Genomic DNA, 19,621 nt, shown 5'->3' with positions numbered 1-19,621 from the left:
AATGGTGGAAACCCTTGATGATGGATGAAAAACAATCTTTGATTTAATCCCTGTCTTAACCAAGTGTAAATTAATTCAGATTTTTTTCCCGACTTTCCTACCACTGACTTGAGACTCACTATCCTGTAATTACCTAGCTTATTCTTGCTGCTCCTTTTGAATAAGGCAGAACATTTGCTGACTTCCAGTCATCTGACACCTTGCCAGCGGCCAACAGGGTTTTAAAAAGTTCTATCTGTACCCTAGTAATCCTTTTCTCCCATACATCTCATCGGGTCATGATGATTTAACAACACACTCAAAATGCTGTAAGAACTTGGCAAATCCTATGGAGGGAAATAAATAGTCGACATTTCAGGCCAAGGCCCTTCATCAGGTGATTCAGCCATCTTTAAGCCTTTATTTTTTAAAACTAATTTCGCCACCTCACTGAATTCTTAATTGCAATTTTGAAAAAGAGCAGAGGGCTTCTTGTTATCGTGGCCAGAATATAATCCCTCAATAATACCAGTGATCACATTATTTGATACTAATATTGCAGCAGTTATAAATAATGATAACAATAATAATAAACTGTTAGAGGATATAATTAGGTTTAAAGTGACCTATTTGGTTGTAAGTGCAAGAAGAGACAACATAAGTGAAATGACATGTTTCTGAAGGGTATACAGGAATGGAGGAATCTGTATACATGTACATTCTGTGTCCACTTTATTTTGTACACCTGTACTCCTGCTTCTTAATGCAAATATCTAATCAGCCAATCAGGTGGCAGCAACTCAACACATAAAAGCATTAAATATGGTCAAGTTGTTGTCCAGATCAAACCTCGGAATGGGGAAGAAATGTGATCTACGTGACTTTGACAGAGGAATGATTGTTGGTGCCAGACTGGGTGATTTGAGTATCTCAGAAACTGCTGATCTCCTGAATTTTTACGCACAACAGTTTCTAGAGTTTGCAGAGAAATGGGTGAAAAACAAAAAAAACAACCAGTGAGCTGTAGTTCTGTGGGCAAAAATGCCTTGTTAATGAGAGTGGTCAGAGGCAAATGGTCAGATTGATTCAAGCTGACAGGAAGGTGACTGTAACTCAAATAACATTGCATTACAACAATGATGTGCAGAAGAGCATTTCTGAATGCACAACATGTCAAATCTTGAAGTGGATGGGCTACAGCAGGAGCATGAACATACACTTAGCGACCTCTTTATTAGGTGCAGAAGGTACCTAATGATGTGACTACTGAGTGTATGTAGAAACCTTTGACTAAGATAGGACATGTTAAGAGGGCAGTTAGTAAAGCTCCACAGGCATGTAGTGTAAAGACAGGTGGGTTTTATTGAATAATTGAGAGGACACTTGTTTCCATTTAGCTCATCTCACTTTACGAAGGATACGAAGGACCGAGAGAGGTCATTATTTATTTATTTATTTCGCGATACAGCGTGGAACAGGCCCTTCCGGTCCAATGAGCAGCCCCACCCCACAACCCACTTATTTAACCCTTAGCCTAATCACAGGACAATTTACAATGACCAATTAATCTACTAACTGGTACATCTTTGGACTGTGGGAGGAAACCAGAGAACCCAAAGAAAACCCATGAGCACATGGGAAGAACGTACAAACTTTCTTACCAAGGATGCCGGAAGTGAACTCCATGCTGTGATGTCTCGAGCTGTAATAACTCCAGGTTAACTGCTACGCTGCCTGTGGTGTGTCAAAGATTTACTAGGATTTCCATAAGACCATAAGATGTAGGAACAGAATTAGGTTATTCAGCCCACTGAGTCTGTTCCGCCATTTGATCATGGCTGATCCCTGATCCTATTCAATCCTATACACCTGCCCTCTCACCATATCCCTTGATGACCCAACCAAACAGGAAACTATCAACTTCCGCTTTGAATATACCCATGGACTTGGCCTCCACCCCAGTCTGTGGCTGAGCATTCCACAGATTTAGCATTCTTTAGCTAAAAAAAATCCTCCTGCTCTAAATGATCACCCCTCAATTTTGAGGCTGTGCCCTCTAGTTCTGGGTACACCCACTAGAGGAAACATCCTCTCCACATCAATATTCAGAAGGTTTCAATGAGATCCCCACACATTCTTCTAAATTACAGTGAGTACAGCCCCAGAGCTGCCAAACACTCCTCATCTGTTAACCCCTTCATTCCTGGAATCATCCTCATGAACCACCTCTGGACTCTCTCCAATGACAATACATCCTTTCTGAGATATGGGAACCAAAACTGTCAACACTACTCCAAGTGCGGCCTGGCTAGTGTCTGATAAAGGCTCAGCATTATCTCGTTGCTTTTATATCCTATTCCCCTTGAAATAAATGCCAACATTGCATTTGCCTTCTTTACCACGCACTGAATCTGTAAATTAACCTTCTGGGCGTCTTGCATGAGGACTCCTAAGCTCCTTTGCACCTCTGATGTTTGAATTTTCTCCCCATTTAATAATAATCTGCAATATTGTTCCTTATACCAAAACACATTGTCATACAATCCCCAACACTATCTTTCATATGCCACTTCTTTGCCCATTCTTCCAATTTGCCTCAGTCCTGCTTCAATCACATTGCTTCCTCAGCACCACCTCATTCTCCACCCATCTTCATAACATCCACAAACTGCCACAAAGCTGTCAATTCCACTATCAAAATCATTGACAAATATTGTGAAAAATAGTCCCAATACTGACCCCTGAGGAGCACCACTAGTCACTGGAAGCCAACCTTTATTCCCAATTGCTGCCTCCTACCTGTCAGCCATTCTGCTATCCATGCCAGTCCCTTTCCTATAACACTATAGAATTTTATCTTGTTAAGCAGCCTCATGTGAGGCACCTTATCAAATGCCTTCTGAAAACCTAAGTAAATGACATCCACTGCCTATACTTTGTCCACCCTGCTTGTTACTTCCTCGAAGAACTCTCACAGATTTTGTTAGGAACCATGCTGACTTTGACTCCAAGTACCCCAAAATCCCTTCCTTAATGATGGACTCTAACACTTTCCAACCACTGAGATTAGGCTAACTGGCCTATAATTTCCTTTCACCCCAACCCTCCCCTCGCCACTGACACCCCCAGCCTCCCCCCTCCCCCCTCTGATCCCAGCTCTCATCCGTGCCGGGTCTTTACCATCCCCTCCGACCTTCAACTGTCGGAGGCAGAACGCTCTGTTCTCAGTAAGGGCCTCACCTTTGTCCCTCTTCGCCCACACCTCAGCGAGTTCCGTGTTCGCCACGATGCGGAACTTTTCTTCCGCCGTCTCCGTCTCCGAGCCTACTTCTTCGGCAAGGACTCTTCCACCCCCACCGATGACCCCTTCTCCCGTCTTCAACCCTCCTCTTCTTCATGGACACCCCGCTCTGGTCTTCTGCCTGCTCTGGATCTCTTTATTGCCAACTGCCGACGGGACATCAACCGTCTCGACTTCATCGCACCTTGTCCCCATTCCAACCTCACTCCTTCGGAACGCTCTGCTCTCCACTCCCTCCGCACTAATCCTAAACTTATTATTAAACCCGCCGATAAGGGGGGTGCTGTTGTAGTCTGGCGTACTGACCTCTACCTTGCCGAGGCACAGCGACAACTCGCGAATACCTCCTCTTATTTACCCCTCGATCGTGACCCCACTAAGGAGCACCAGGCCATTGTCTCCCACACCATCACCGACTTTATCCGCTCAGGGGATCTCCCATCCACTGCTACCACCCTTATAGTTCCCACACCCCGCACTTCCCGTTTCTACCTCCTACCCAAGATCCACAAACCTGCCTGTCCTGGCCGACCTATTGTCTCAGCTTGCTCCTGCCCCACCGAACTTGTTTCTGCATACCTCAACACGGTTTTATTACCCCTTGTTCAATCCCTTCCGACCTATGTTCGTGACACTTCTCACGCTCTTAAACTTTTCGATGATTTTAAGCTCCCTGGCCCCCACCGCTTTATTTTCACCATGGATGTCCAGTCCTTATATACTTCCATCCCCCATCAGGAAGGTCTCAAAGCTCTACGCTTCTTTTTGGATTCCAGACCTAATCAGTTCCCCTCTACCACCACTCTGCTCCGTCTAGCGGAATTAGTCCTTACTCTTAATAATTTCTCCTTTGGCTCCTCCCACTTCCTCCAAACTAAAGGTGTAGCTATGGGCACCCGTATGGGTCCTAGCTATGCCTGCCTTTTTGTTGGGTTTGTGGAACAATCTATGTTCCGTGCCTATTCTGGTATCTGTCTCCCACTTTTCCTTCGCTACATCGACGACTGCATTGGCGCTGCTTCCTGCACGCATGCAGAACTCGTTGACTTTATTAACTTTGCCTCCAACTTTCACCCTGCCCTCAAGTTTACCTGGTCCATTTCCGACACCTCCCTCCCCTTTCTACATCTTTCTGTCTCTGTCTCTGGAGACAGCTTATCCACTGATGTCTACTATAAGCCTACTGTCTCTCACAGCTATCTGGACTATTCCTCTTCTCACCCTGTCTCTTGCAAAAACGCCATCCCCTTCTCGCAATTCCTCCGTCTCCGCCGCATCTGCTCTCAGGATGAGGGAGATGTCTTCCTTTTTTAACGAAAGGGGCTTCCCTTCCTCCACTATCAACTCTGCTCTTAAACGCATTTCACGTACATCTGCTCTCACTCCATCCTCCCACCACCCCACTAGGAATAGGGTTCCCCTGGTCCTCACCTACCACCCCACCAGCCTCTGGGTCCAACATATTATTCTCCGTAACTTCCGCCACCTCCAACGGGATCCCACCACTAAGCACATCTTTCCCTCCCCCCCCCCGCATTCCGCAGGGATCGCTCCCTACACAACTCCCTTGTCCATTCGTCCCCCCCCATCCCTCCCCACTGATTTCCCTCCTGGCACTTATCCGTGTAAGCGGAACAAGTGCTACACATGCCCTTACACTTCCTCCCTTACCACCATTCAGGGCCCCAAACAGTCCTTCCAGGTGAGGCATCACTTCACCTGTGAGTCGACTGGGGTGATATACTACGTCCGGTGCTCCCGATGTGGCCTTTTATATATTGGCGAGACCCGACGCAGACTGGGAGACCGCTTTGCTGAACATCTACGCTCTGTCCGCCAGAGAAAGCAGGATCTCCCAGTGGCCACACATTTTAATTCCACATCCCATTCCCATTCTGACATGTCTATCCACAGCCTCCTCTACTGTAAAGATGAAGCCACACTCAGGTTGGAGGAACAACACCTTATATTCCGTCTGGGTAGCCTCCAACCTGATGGCATGAACATCGACTTCTCTAACTTCCGCTAAGGCCCCACCTCCCCCTCGTACCCCATCTGTTACTCATTTTTATGCACACATTCTTTCTCTCACTCTCCTTTTTCTCCCTCTGTCCCTCTGAATATACCTCTTGCCCATCCTCTGGGTCACCCCCCCTCCTTGTCTTTCTTCCTGGACCTCCTGTCCCATGATCCTCTGTATTCCCTTTTGCATATCACCTGTCCAGCTCTCGGCTCTATCCCTCCCCCTCCTGTCTTCTCCTATCATTTTGGATCTCCCCCTCCCCCTCCCACTTTCAGATCCCTTACTCACTCTTCCTTCAGTTAGTCCTGACGAAGGGTCTCGGCCTGAAACGTCGACTGCACCTCTTCCTACAGATGCTGCTTGGCCTGCTGCGTTCACCAGCAACTTTGATGTATGTTGCTATAATTTCCTTTCTTTTGTTTTCCTCCCTTCTTAAAGAGTAGAGTGACATTTGCAATTTTCCAGTCCTTTGGGACCATGCCAAGATCAAGTGATCTTTGAAAGATCATGACCAATGCATCTGTTATCTCTTCAGCAACCTCTCTCAGGACTCTGGGACGTAGTCCCTCTGGTCCAGCGGGTTTATCCACCTTAAGAGCTTTCAGTTTGCCTAGCACTTATTCTTTTGTAACAGCAATGGCACTCACTCCTGCTCCCTGACACTTATGGACCTCTGGCATATAGCTAGTGTCTTCCATAGTGAAGACAGATGCAAAGTACTCATTAAGTTCATCTGCCCTTTCTTTGTTCCCCATTACTACCTCATCAGCATCATTTTCCAGTCCAATATCAATTCTCACCTCCTTGCTATTCTTTATGTAACTGAAAAAAACTATTAGTATCCTGCTTTATATTATTGGTTAGTTTGCCCTCATATTTCATCTTTTCCCTTCCCTTTTTTAGTTGCCTTTTGTTGGATTTTGAAAGCTTCCCAATCATCCAACATCCTACTCACTTTTGCTACATTATATGTCCTTTCCTTGGCTTTTATGCAGTCCTTAACTTCCTTTGTCAGCCATGGTTGCCGACCCCTGCCATTTGAGAACTTCTTCTTCTATGGGACATATCTACCCTGCACCTTGTGAACTATTCCCAGTAAATTCAGCCACCTCTGTTCAGCAGCCCGCCAGTATCCCCTTCCAATCCACCTGGGCAAGCTCCTCCCTCATGCCTCTGTAATTCCCTATATTCCATTGCGATACTGATACATGTGACTTATACTTCTCCCTCTTACATTGCAATAAGAATTCAATCACATTATGGTCACTAACTCCTAAGGGCTCCTTTACTTTATACTTCATACTGCAGTACTTTTACCCTCTGGAGAGATGTTACGATGGTGCCAGTGAACAAAATGACCTAATAAACTCTTCTCAGGCTTCCAGCTGGGTACAGTTATCGATGACAAACTCTACCATCTTCTTCAGGGATGATGCCTGGACATGTCTAGTCCAGTGGTATTTATACTCCCATAGTCCACCCCTCCTGATCAATTAGTCCTCATCCAATCAGGTTTCTGCTCTCCCACCTTGTTTACAATCGAATTCCAGTTCTTAGAGCGAGACTACTGTGCCGTACCAATGGCTTTTGGGACCATGTGGTAAAGGAAGCCATTGAAATAAAACTAGAGGAAAATAATTTTAACAAAGATAAAGGTCTTGCTCTAAGCAAGAACTGGAATTCAATTGTAAATAAGGTGGGAGAGTGGAAACCTACTTGAATGAGGACTAACCATTCAGGAGGGACAGACTATGTGGGTATAAATACCACCAGACTAGACATTCCTAGACATAATTCCTGAAGAAGATGGCAGAGTTTGTCATCAATATGTCGGTTATAATTGATAACTGTATCCAGCTGGAAGCCTTATTTGGGATATATACCAGGAAAACTCAAGATCCTTTTTTAACACAACCAAAAGTGATGTCTTTCAGACAGTTCACAAAACTACTTCTTTTTCTTCTTCTTCTTACAAATATGATTCTGCTATTAAGCTGCATGCAATTGGAACCTGTGACTTACATTTTTACGGTATGTATTCAAACCAATTGAGTGACTAGGTACTTTGCTGCCTACGAGTGAGTTTGGTGAGGTTTTGAGTGATTATGAAGCCTGTAGGCCGAGTTGGGGCATGGGGACATGTTCAACTCCATTTCTCGCTGATCTTGACGATTAAAGCGTCAAGCAAAATTGAAATCAATGAGGACGAGAGCAGAAGATGAGCAGGTGTTCAGCGCCGTCTGCCTGCATTTGACCAGTCTCTCTCCCCCTCCCACTTGATGGTGCCGGAGTTTGATGTTTAATAATCTGTACTTTTCACTCGTTTTGCTGTTTGCACGATTTGCTCTTTTTTCTGCACATTGAGTGTTTGATATTTTCTTTGAATGAGTTCCAAGGTGTTTCTTTGTTTCATGGCTGTCTGTGGGAAGACAAATCTCAGGGTTGTATACTGCATGCATATTCTGATCATTATACTCTGAATCTTTGAAATCGTGATTCTATTTGCTGTTATAGGTGGATATGTGGCAGAGAGCCAGTGAGCTTTGTATGTGTCCTAGCCAAGATTTGCTCCATGTGGGAGCTTACTGTTTATCAATTCAGAACAACAGGGACTACACTTCAAAGGTACTTTATTGATTGGAAATCTCGAGATATCAGATTATGAAAATAACCATTGTGAAAGATACTATATAATATTAAATCTTTCTTATCGCCACTGAATGTTCTGACTGTCCAGTTGGAGTTCATTACTCCAAATTGCATCATCTTATACTTTTATCTGTATCATCTTACATTCTTCATAGGGGATTCCACAAAAAATATTGGCATGCAACTGAGGAGTCCCTATGACCATGTGGATTTCCTCCCATCCTAAGACATAGCGGTTAGTAGGTTAATTGGTCCTTGTAAATTGTCCTGTGATTAGGCTGGTGTTTAATCGGTGGGTTACTGGGCAATGCAGCTCACTGGGCCGGAAGGTCCTGTTCTGTACTGCATCTCTAAATAAATAAAACTATTGGCACCGACATCTGGAGACCCTTTTTAACATTGACATACTCCTGGCAATCCCTACAAAAATTGGCACCCTCCTTGGGGAATCCCTGCACATGTTAACACACTTTGAGGGAATCCCTACAAATATTGGTGTATTACTGGAGTTTGGCTCCCTCTATTGACAAATATCTGAGCCTTCTTGCATATAAAGGAAATACCAGCTGTTGAAAAATAATCTTTCAAAGTTCAGATTTGGATTCAGATTTATTTATCGCATGTAGGGTACATCAAAACCCACAGTGAAATGTGTCGTTTGTGTTAACCACCAGCACATCCTGAGGATATGCTGGAGGCAACCCACAAGTGTTGCCACATGTTACAGCACCAACATAGATACCCCCATGTTCAGCAGAACAGCACAAGCAGCAACGTCGACAACAACAGCAAAGCAACCCCCTTTCCTGCCCTCCCACCCACTCACAGTCACAGACAGGCCTCCAGCCTCAAGGCAGGCCACCTCCAGCCCTTGGCCTCACATTCTCACACATTGGGCCTTCAACTTTTGACCACCAACCTCTGGGTATTGACCCAGCATGATAGACGACTTGAGTCAGAGCCATTGAGTTATACCACACAGAACCAGGCCCTACAGACTGCTGTGTTGATGTCAATCTTTCTGCCCATCTATACTAATCCCATTTATCAGCACAAGATATGTATCCTTCTCTGCCTTGCCTATTTAAGTGCATTTCTAAATGTCTCTTAAACACCGTAATTGTATCTGACTCCACCATCTTCCAAGCAGCAACTTCCAGATATCAACCACCCTATGCACTAGAAAAAAAGAATTTCCCACTCAAATCCCCTTTAAAACTCTTTTCTCTCAACTAAAACCTATATCATCTTATATTTGTTAACCCCAGTTGCTGACTGCGTATACCTTTCTTTAATTTTATATTCTGTCAGGTAACCCATCAGCCTCTTTTGCTCCAGGGAAGACAAAGCCAGCCTGTCTAATCTCTGTCCGTAAGTCTAAACATTGGGAGAGACATAGAGTCTAGAGACATAGAAAGTACAGTACAGAAAATGGCCCTTTGGCCCATCTAGTCCATGCTGAACTTTTTAAACTGCCTGCTCCCATTGGCCTACAATGGGACCATAATCCTCTGCACACTCTCCAGTGTTTCCATGTCCTTCCTATGAAGAAGGTAATCAGATCAGTACACAATGTTGAAACTTTATAAAGCATTGCTGGGGCCTCACTTGGGGTATTGTCAGCAGGTTTGGCCCCCTTATCTTAGAAAGGATGTGCTGAAGCTGGAGGGGGTTCAAATGAGACTCACAAAAATTAATCCAGGATTGAATGGCTTGTCACATGAAGAGCGTTTGATGGCTCAGGGCCTGTATTCACTAGAATTCAGGAAAATGAGGGGTGACCTCATTGAAATCTATCTAATGGTGAAAGGCCTTGATAGAGTGGATGTGAAGAAGAAGAAGATGTTTCCTATGGTGGGAGAGTCCAAGACCAGAGTATATGGCCTCAAAATAGAGGGATGTCCTTTTTAAACAGAGATGAGGAAAAATTTCTTTATCCAGAGAGTGGTGAATCTGTGGAATTCTTTGCCACATGCAGCTGTGGAGGCCAAATTTTTATGTATATTTAAGGCAGAGGTTGATAGATTCTTGATTGGTCATGGTTTGAAGGGATACAGGGAGAAGGCAAGAAATTGGTGCTGAGAATAAAATTGGATCAGCCATGATGAAATGGCAGAGCAGACTCAATGGGCCAAATGGCCTAATTCTGCTCCTATATCTTTTGGTCTTATGGTCCAATATTTCAAGAGTGGTCCCACCAGTATTTTATAAGTTTGCCACATAACCTTGCAATTTTTATATTTTATGCTCTAATTTATGAAGGCTAGCATGCCATCTGCCTTCTTCAACACCCTATCTTCCTTTGTTGCCACTATCAGTGAACTATGGACTTGAACCCCAAAGTCCTTCTGTTCATCAACATCGCTTAGCACCCTACTATTTGCTGTATATATCCTTCCAGCTGGCTCCGGCTGACAGTACTGTACCCGGTATGGGCCCCTATCCAGGGTTATGGATCCCACTGCCTTCTGGGTATCTTCGGGAGAAGAGCAGGCTAAGTAGTAACCCTACACAAATCCGGAGTGGAGCCCCTAAGGCCGTTGGATGACGTATCACGTCACCTCCCGGCAGCTCCTGCAGCCAAGCTGATGCCAAATGTACTGCTTCACATTCCTTTGGACCATATCCGCGAGGCCTGGTGTCTGGGCAGCCCAGGATCTCCATATTCATTGCGCAGGTCTGCAACCCAAGGGGCACATCCATTGTCTACTTAGACAGACGGAGCCATTAATTAATTAATCCTCCCACTGTCTGATTTCCCGAAGTGCATCATCTTACGTTTCTCAGGAATAAATTCTATCTGCCATTGGATTGCTCAACTTTCCAACTGATTTATATCTTGCAGTAGCCTTGGACAAACTTCTCTATAATCCACAACACCACCAATGCTAATGTCATCTGCAAAGTTATTAATCACTCCTACAACATTCTACAATTATTGATGCTTGTCACAAACAACAGCATTCCATATCACCAATCCATGTGATACAGCACCAGTCATAGACTTTCAACCAGAAAAGCATCCTACCACCACAATCTGCTTCCACCTATCACCAAGCCTGTTTCAATCTAATCAGCCAACTCTCCTTGGATTCCATGTATCTCAACCTTCTAAACTAGATTACCTTGTGGAACCTTGTCAAATGTCTTACTAACCATAAGACATAGGAGCAGAATTAAGCCATTCAGCCCACTGAGTTTGCTTTACCATTCCATCATTGCTAATATATTATTCCTCTCAACCCCATTCTCTTCATAACCTTTGATGCCCTGAATAAACAAGAATCTATCAGCCACCACTTTAAATATTCCCAATAGCTTGGCCTCCACAGGTGTCTGTAGCAATGAATTCCATGGTTCACTACCCTTTGGCTAAAGAAATTCCTCCTCATCTCTTCTAAATGTATGCCCCTCTAATCTGAGTCAGTGCCTCTGGTCCCAGACCACCCCACTATAGGAAACAACCTCTCTACATCCCATCTGTATAGGTCTTTCAATATTCAATAGGTTTCTATGAGATCCCCCCTCATGCTTCTGAACTCCAGAGAGTACAGGCCCAGAGCCATCAAACACTTCTCATACATTAACCCTTTCATTCCCAAAATCATTCTTATGACTCTCCTCCAGAAGCTCCCCAAAGTCAACGCATTTTTTTCTTAGATAAGGGGCTCAAAGCTGCTCACAATATTCCAAGTGCGGTCTGACCAATATCTTATAAAGCCTCAGCATTTCGTTCTTGCATTTAAATTCTAATCCTCTCAAAATGAATGCTAACATTGCATTTGCCTTCCTTACCTCCAACTCAAACAGCAAGTTAACCTTTAGGGAATCCTACAGGAGGACTCCCAAGTCTCTTTGCACCTCTGATTTTTGAAATTTTCTCCCCGTTTAGAAAATAGTCTAACATCTACAGTGATGACTTCTACTTGCCTTCATAAATCTTCTTAGTTACCTGCTCAAAAATTCTATCAAATTGGTGAGGCATGATTCCTGCCGCACAAGACCATGCTGACTGTTCCTGATCAGCCCCTGCCTTTCCTAATGCACTTTAATCCTATCCCTTAGGATTTTCTCCAATAATTTCTCTTCCACTGGTCAAGCCCACTGGTTTGTAGTGGAATCTATGCAATAGATTCTGGTGGATTCCATCGGTTGGTCACAAGGGAATTGGGTACACTTGATTAAGGGAAGTGTTCAGAGAATATACAATACATTCCAAGGTACATTTATTATCAAGGTATAATAACAACTCTGAAATTCTTCTTCTCCAGATAGCCATGAAACCAAGAAAGAAAAGAACGGCAGCACGATCATCAACCCTCATATCCCTCTTCCCCCCACCAACACACAAAATTAACAAAAACGGAACAGGCACGTTGATCCCCATAATCCCCCTCCCCAGCACAAAAAAAACCAAGAAGAATCAGGTGAAAAACACAGAATACAAAAAAAACTATAAGACTGAAAAAAGACTATAGTCCAAGTCCATATCCAAAACACAGAAAACCAGGGTAACATCCTCCAGGCACAGCAGCAGGCTTTTCCCTCTGCAGCAGCAGAGCGATCTCACCAGTGATCAAAAGGCAGTCTCCTTCTCCAATAGCAAAGCGATCATACCAGCGATCAAAAGGCAGTGTCACCTCTCCGATAGCAGAGTGATCCACCAGTGATCAAAAGGCACTGTCCCTCTGCAGCAGCAGAGCAATCTCACCAGCGATCAAAAGGCAGTCTCCCCTCTCCGGCAGCAGAGTAATCCCACCAATGATCAAAAGGCAGTCTCCCCTCTCTGTTAGCAGAGCGATCCCACCAGCGATCAAAAGGCAGTCTCCCCTCTCGAACATTGGCTCACGCCCTGCAGCCTTCTTGACAACAAGGGCTGGGCACGCTGCCTCTGCCTCCTAAAATCCTCTCAGAGACTGCAGAGTGCTAAAACACCCAAATGATCTCTGAACTGCAAATCACAAACTCCAGCACTTTCAGAATCACATTAAAAATGAACAATAACCATAAAAGACATAAAATAAGTGAAATATATGGTTTCACGATCCATCCAGAGATGTTGACTGAAGGATTGTTGTATGCAGGCACCATCTTGACCAGAAGTCCAAATAACATGTTCGAATTTCTTTTTAACTGATCGCAATTCTTTTTTAACTTGAGTAATGCATTGCCATTTAAAGAGCAAATAAAAAGGTTTATGAGAAATTACACAGAGGATAGTTTGAGTTTGGAACATCTTGCTATGAATGAGTTGTTTGCATTTAATGATAAGGTTTTTATAAAGATTTGAAATACAGCATATTATAAAACTATGGGGAAAGAACAGGGCAGTGAGATCAGTTCAAGCAAAGAGCAACTATGAATATGGAATGTGCTTTTTGTATTCAGTAGCATATCAGGAGCATATGTAGGCGTCACTTGACCCAGATTAAATGGCTGCTCATGGTCATACTATCAGTCTTTTAGAGGGTTTCAATCCAGCATAGCACCAACAAAAGGAAGGAAAAATATTTAAGATAAATAAAAAAGATACAGAATACCAGTTCCCACCTTACTCATGACAGTTGATATTGATAGTTGTCCATCAGCTCCTATGATCTCCTTAAATAATGAGTAGCTGGTCTTGTGTCCATGTTTTTAGTCTGACTCCAATTACACTGCCATCTAATTAGAAGCCGAGAAGCAGTCTCCATCAAGGTTGCAGCTCAGACAAATGGCTTTTAGTTGTTTTTAGGTTTGTAGCGATGATTTTTGGGACAGAGAGTGGAGTTAGAGGTCAGGATAGGGTTTAGAGAGAGGGGTATGGGTGAGTTAGAAGTCAATCCAGAGTCTACACCTCCACTCCGCATTCTGAAGACCAGTGACATGGACACAGGAAGAAGGACATCAGTAGTCAGATATCGAGTCAGCAAACTAGAGAGGACGGTGGCTGGTGGCCCTCCCATGTTAGTGAATTGCTGGGAGTTTCTGGGATCAGAGTTCCATGCAGGCAGAAGGTACAAGGGCTTGTAATCCTCTCTAGGCCCGCGAGTTGGCAGGACTGGAGTTCTGGTCTTCATCCAGGGTCTTCAATTGTCGTCATTAAATAACAAATTTCACAACACATGCCGGTGATAATAAACCTGATTCTGATTCTGGTGAGTCCTGGGGTTGATACCGAAGATCGAACTTCAAAGTTCGATGAGAAGCCTGGAAGTCTGTGGAAGCCTCCGCCTACGAATCTCTGCAGGTCCACTGAAGTCAAAGGCCCAATGTGGGCAGATTGTGTGTTGTTCCAGGTTTCAGCACCTTCAGTCTCTTGTGTCTCCCTGGAATTAATAAGGATGGGTATCCACTGGAAAGTGTGAATATGCTGGGCTGAATGTCCTGCTTTGATGCATTATGACTCTAAGACTTAAACTTTATGTCAACTAATACTTTACCCATTTGGAACATTGTCCTTCCTGCACCTCCTGTCCAGTAAATTGCCTACAATTATTTAGTCTGTGGATCTTCACCCCTTAGTTTCTTGTCCCTCCAGTACCTCAATTTCTTCTCTCTGTTCTCTCATTGATAACGTTCTTCCCATCTCCAGTCAGTCCTCTTTTCAGTCACATTTTCCTTCACTTCGTCTTCCCACTCTTTTGACCTAGATCTTCTCTTTCAGCACTTTCCCAAAAAAATCATCTTTCATGAGTAGTTACACATAAAATCTTTGGATATCACATCTGAACTTAATTTTGTATGTCATCTTAACAACAGTATATTGTCATTAACAATGAAAATATGTTACATAGAAAAAACATACATACGCCTAGGTTTGTCGGAACTATTACACCAACCTTGATAAGGACAAGACGAGAACCTTAATAATCCACTTACAGTTTGGGGCATGTTGTAAGTAATTGGGTTCACTAGCAATTGGTGTTAACAGTACAACTTGGTATTAAATGTCAAATTATTACTAAAATGTAATACAACACTGCAGTAGACGCAAAAAAGAGCTGGCCTTTAACCTTAAAATGCATATCCATGATCATGTCACATGTGATGTGAAGCAGTGATCTATGGATATTGGAATGTGTTAATTCACTATAGCAAGGATTAAGCCCCAGTTTTCAACACTAGTCCCAATGGTTTTCCTGATGGCATGTTACCAACTTGCAGTTCCAATTAGAACCAAGGAAGGATCAAAAGTACCACACTCTGTGGTCACGTTGGAGCATTTTTTTCTACAGACCTCTGGTGTTCCTGTCACAATACAAAAGGCTCACCTTCAGTGTGCACAGATCAGTGATTCATCATTTGGACATCTAACTCCGTAGTCTACAGTTTGTAAGATCACTTACTTGGATAGGGCAGCCACAACAACATTTAGGAGGCTTGACCCCCCCCTGCCCACAACAGGACAGGATAGATCACTTGATTGGTTCTCCTTACACTCAGTTCAATATTCATCCACTCCACCACTGGGTCTCATCTCCAGGATGTACAGCATCATCAGTATCTTAAACACAAGAGATTCTGCGGGTGTTGGAAATCCAGGGCAACACACACACACAGAAGATGCTGGAGGAGCTCAGCAAGTCAGGCAGCATCAATGGATTGGAATAAATAGTCTACATTTTGGGTGGAGACACTTCATCAGGACTGTCTTCAATGTCTTTCTTTTCTCATGCACACAGCGTGGTGCTGTTGGTTAGACAAGCTTGAATAGCCTTTGAACTTAGCAGATTTATAGGCCAATTTTATTAATAGTTGAGAATCAATTGCAATGTGTGGGTCTGAGTTCTTCAAACAAGACCCATAACCTCTGAGAGCTTCTTACAGTGCAGCCATTAAAGGATCTATCCTGTGGTGGCTTGAATCCCGGACTGCCAATCACCTTTTGGGACTGACCTCTCTTATATTGTTATGACCTCCCCTAGATAAAGGGAGGCAATTTTCTTCCCAAAGGAACATTAGTGAAACAGCTGGATTTTTATGACAATCTGGTAGTTTTTACAGTCACTATTGTTGACAGGATAGAATAATTACTGCAAAGAAGTATGCCTTGTTGGCTTTATATAGAACAATCCAATTAATCCTAACCCATTTCCTGCTCTTTCTCCATAATTGACTACACTTTCCCATCCAAATCTGTATCGAATCCCCATTTAAAAGTTCAGATTCTGTTTTTACTGCCTTAAAATGGAATTTTAGTCAGATCTATCAGCTTCTCATGGAGTCAAAGAGTCAACTACTTTAGCCCACCATGTCCATACCGATCACCAAGCTTTCATTCAGACTAGAGTCATTGGATTTTATTCTTCCACATGTCCATATACTCTCCTGTTTACTACCACTCTCCTACACACGAGGGTTAATTCATTTACTAACCCACACATCTCTGAGTTATAGAAAGAAGCCCAAGCACCCAGAGGAAACCCCTGTGGTTATAGGGAGGACATGCAAACTCCACATAGGTCAGGTTTGAACCTGGGTCACTAACTGTGTCACTGTGCTCCCCCAAACTTCTTCGTTACCTGATCAAAAATGTGAATCGCGATTCCAGTGTTCAGCTCACTGCTCGTGAGGTTTACTCATCTCTGCCCTAAACTGAGGGTGTGCCTAACTGGCTTCTGGATCGGCTATGACTGGCTTCATGGCTGTGGACTCACTTTTCTGAACTTCAGTTCTGAATGCTGTTTGATTAATTTTATTGTTTGCACAATTTGTTTTTTTTCCTGGCACATTGAATATTGAACAGTCTTTTTTTAATGGGTTCTATTGGGTTTCTATGTTTTGTGGCTGCCTATAAGGAGACAACTCTCAAGGTTGTGTATAGTATATATACTTTTTGTACTTTAAACTTTGAAGTTTGAAATCTGTGATGGGTTTCCTTTGTTAATTCAAACTTTTCCAAGTTTTCTTCTAAAACCAGCTTTCTTTTCAATGATTGTAGTTTCCAAAACCAAGATTAAACTGTTCTGATTTTAGTTGCCAGACAAGTCCTCGCACTAGTTTTTAATCAAGGAAGTCATGTTGGTCATCTTTTAGTCCTCTGCTTGTCCCCACTATATAGGAAGATTTGAACAAGCACTTCAGCGATCTTCACCACCTATTTCCTCCACAATAAGGGATGCATTTCATCTGGACCATTACTTCAAGCTTAATACCTACCAGACAATAATTTTCATCTATTATCTTCTATTTATTTAGAGATACAGCACAGTAACAGGCTCGCTCCACCCAATTACTGTCTTTGAAATATGGGAGGCAACCGGAGCACCTGGAGGAAACCCAGACCGTCACAAGGACAATGTGAAAAGCCCTTAGAGAGAGGAGCAGGAATTGAACCTGGGTTGCTGGCACTGTAATAGCATTATGTAACTGTTATAGTACTGCAACTCCCTTGGTAAAGTCAGATATAAAATACCCTTCAAGAGTTTTAGCCCTGTCCTCTGTCTCAACATAGATATTTCTCTTTGTCCCTAACTGGCCCTACTGACATCCTACTTTCATGCCTAAGGAAGACTTTTAGGCTCTTTTTTTCTATTAACTACTACTTAATTCAAATAGTCTCTCCTTCAATGTTTTAGTTTTCTTTTCATCTTTCTCCCAGTTTACAATATTCAGTCTGATTCATACTACATTTATTTGGATGACATATTCCATGCACCTTTTATGTTTCATCATGTTTTTAATCCTGTTTGTCACTCAGTGGGCTCTGAAATTTTTTTAAAAAATACTAGATCTATGTATTTACAAAACTAAAGAAGCAAAAACCTGAACAATCCCTTGACTACTTGCAATTAATTAAAGAAGAAAATTTAAGACAATAATTTACAATTGAAGTAAGGAATAGATTTCAAAGTCTAGAAATAGAATCTGTTGAAGATGATAGCAATCATGTAGAAATGAAATCTAACTCTCTGAAGGATGCCTTGGTAGAATCCGCAAAGTCAGTGATTCCTAAAAAAGAAAAAAGCGCAAAGAATAAATGGATGACAGATGAAATCAAAAATCTAATGGAAGAAAGCAAATCCTATAGAATATAAGTCCTTAGATAAAAAAAGTTAAAAACTTATGTCAAAAAGCCAAGGAAGAATGGTTAAACCAGGAATGTGAGCAGATAGGAAGAATCCCTATTACTGATCCAAAAAGGTTACATCAACAAATCAAGAATATCACTGGTAAAAAGCTCCTCTGTTCTTCAGGTAGATGTTTGAAAGCAAAGGACAGTACCATTGTCATGGAAAAAGATGAGATTATGAACAGATGGACGGAGTATATTCAGGAATTGTTTGAAGATGATCGAGGCGAAAAACCAGAAATTAAGAAAAACATTGAAGGTCCAAGTATTTTAAAATTTGAAGTTCGTAATGCAATAAATAAGATGAAGAAAGGAAAGGAAGCAGGTCCTGATGAATTAGTAATAGAACAAATTATTGCCCTTGAAGATTATGGAATTGAAAAACTTATTGATTTAATCAATGACATTTATGAGACTGGAATAATACTAGAAGAGATGAAAAAATCAGTATTTATCACTCTTCCTAAGAAAGCTGGAGGAATAGAATGTGAATTACATAGGACTATAAGTTTAGTGAGTCAGGTGCACCGAAATGCAGCTCCTCAGAGACCATGTTAGGGATCTGGAGCTGCAGCTTGATGACCTATTGCTTATTAGGGAAAGTGAAGAGGTGATAGACAGGAGCTACAGGAAGGTAGTCATCCCTAGGTTACAGGGGTCAGAAAACTGGGTGACTGTCAGGAGAGGGAAGGAAAATGCCCAGATTGTGGAGAGCACCCCTGTGGCTGCCCCCCTTAGCAATAGGTATCTCGTTTTGGATGCTGTTGAGGGGGATGACCTGACAGGGGATGACCACAGTGACCAGGTCTCTGGCACTGAGCCTGGCGCTGTTGTGCAGGAGGGAAGGAGGGAGAAGAGGAATGCGGTAGTCATAGGGGATTCCATACTCAGGGGAACAGTCAGGAGATTCTGTGAGCCTGATAGAGATACCCACATGGTGTGTTGCCTCCCAGGTGCCAGGGTACAGGATGTCTCGGATCGGGTCCAGAATATTCTGAAGGGAGAGGGCGAGCAGCCAGCTGTCTTGGTACATGTTGGTACCAATGACATAGATAGGAAAAGGGAGGAGGTCCTGAAGAGAGATTTCTGGGAGTTAGGAAGGAAGCTGAGAAGCAGGACCTCCAGGGTAGTAATCTCAGGATTGCTACCTGTGCCACGTGCTAGCGAGGGCAAGAATAGTAGGATCAGGCAGATGAATATGTGGCTGAGAGACTGGTGCAGGGGGCAGGGCTTTAGATTCTTGGATCATTGGGATCTCTTCTGGGGGAAGTATGACCTGTTCAGAAAGGACGGATTACACCTGAACCCGAAGGGGACCAATATCCTGGCGGGAAGGTTTAATAGAACTGTTAGGGAGGGTTTAAACTAATTTGGCAGGGGGATGGGAACTGGAATGATAGAGTGGAGGAGGGGGAAAACAGAAATAAATCTACGATAGTGAGCAGTAAAGATGTCAAGAAGGACAGGCAGGCGATGTGCAATAAAGTTGCAGAGCAATCAAAGCAAAAAGTATCAAATACTGGACTTAAGGTGTTGTACTTAAATGCACGCAGCATAAGGAATAAGGTAGATGATCTTGTCGTACAGCTACAGATTGACAGTTATGATATTGTGG

General features: G+C 43.1%; 1 protein-coding gene across 3 annotated transcripts in view; it reads right to left on the bottom strand.

Moving 5' to 3' along the window:
• srl (sarcalumenin) overlaps positions 1 to 19,621 on the bottom strand; it is a 119,050-nt gene that overhangs the window by 83,522 nt on the left and 15,907 nt on the right. Inside the window, exon 1 of one of the 3 annotated variants that reach the window (XM_063059451.1) lies at positions 3,220 to 3,358. The exons of the other annotated variants lie outside the window; for them this stretch is intronic. The gene's annotated coding sequence lies outside the window, so the exon portion shown is untranslated. Of the gene's footprint in view, positions 1 to 3,219; positions 3,359 to 19,621 lie in introns of those variants that run through there. 3 annotated transcript variants of the gene reach the window in all.

The sequence above is a fragment of the Mobula hypostoma genome, chromosome 9 (assembly GCF_963921235.1).
Source record: "Mobula hypostoma chromosome 9, sMobHyp1.1, whole genome shotgun sequence".
Taxonomy (NCBI): Eukaryota; Metazoa; Chordata; class Chondrichthyes; order Myliobatiformes; family Myliobatidae; genus Mobula; species Mobula hypostoma.
The sequence above is the reverse complement of the archived record's forward strand: the minus strand, read 5'-3'. Positions and strand labels throughout refer to the sequence as shown.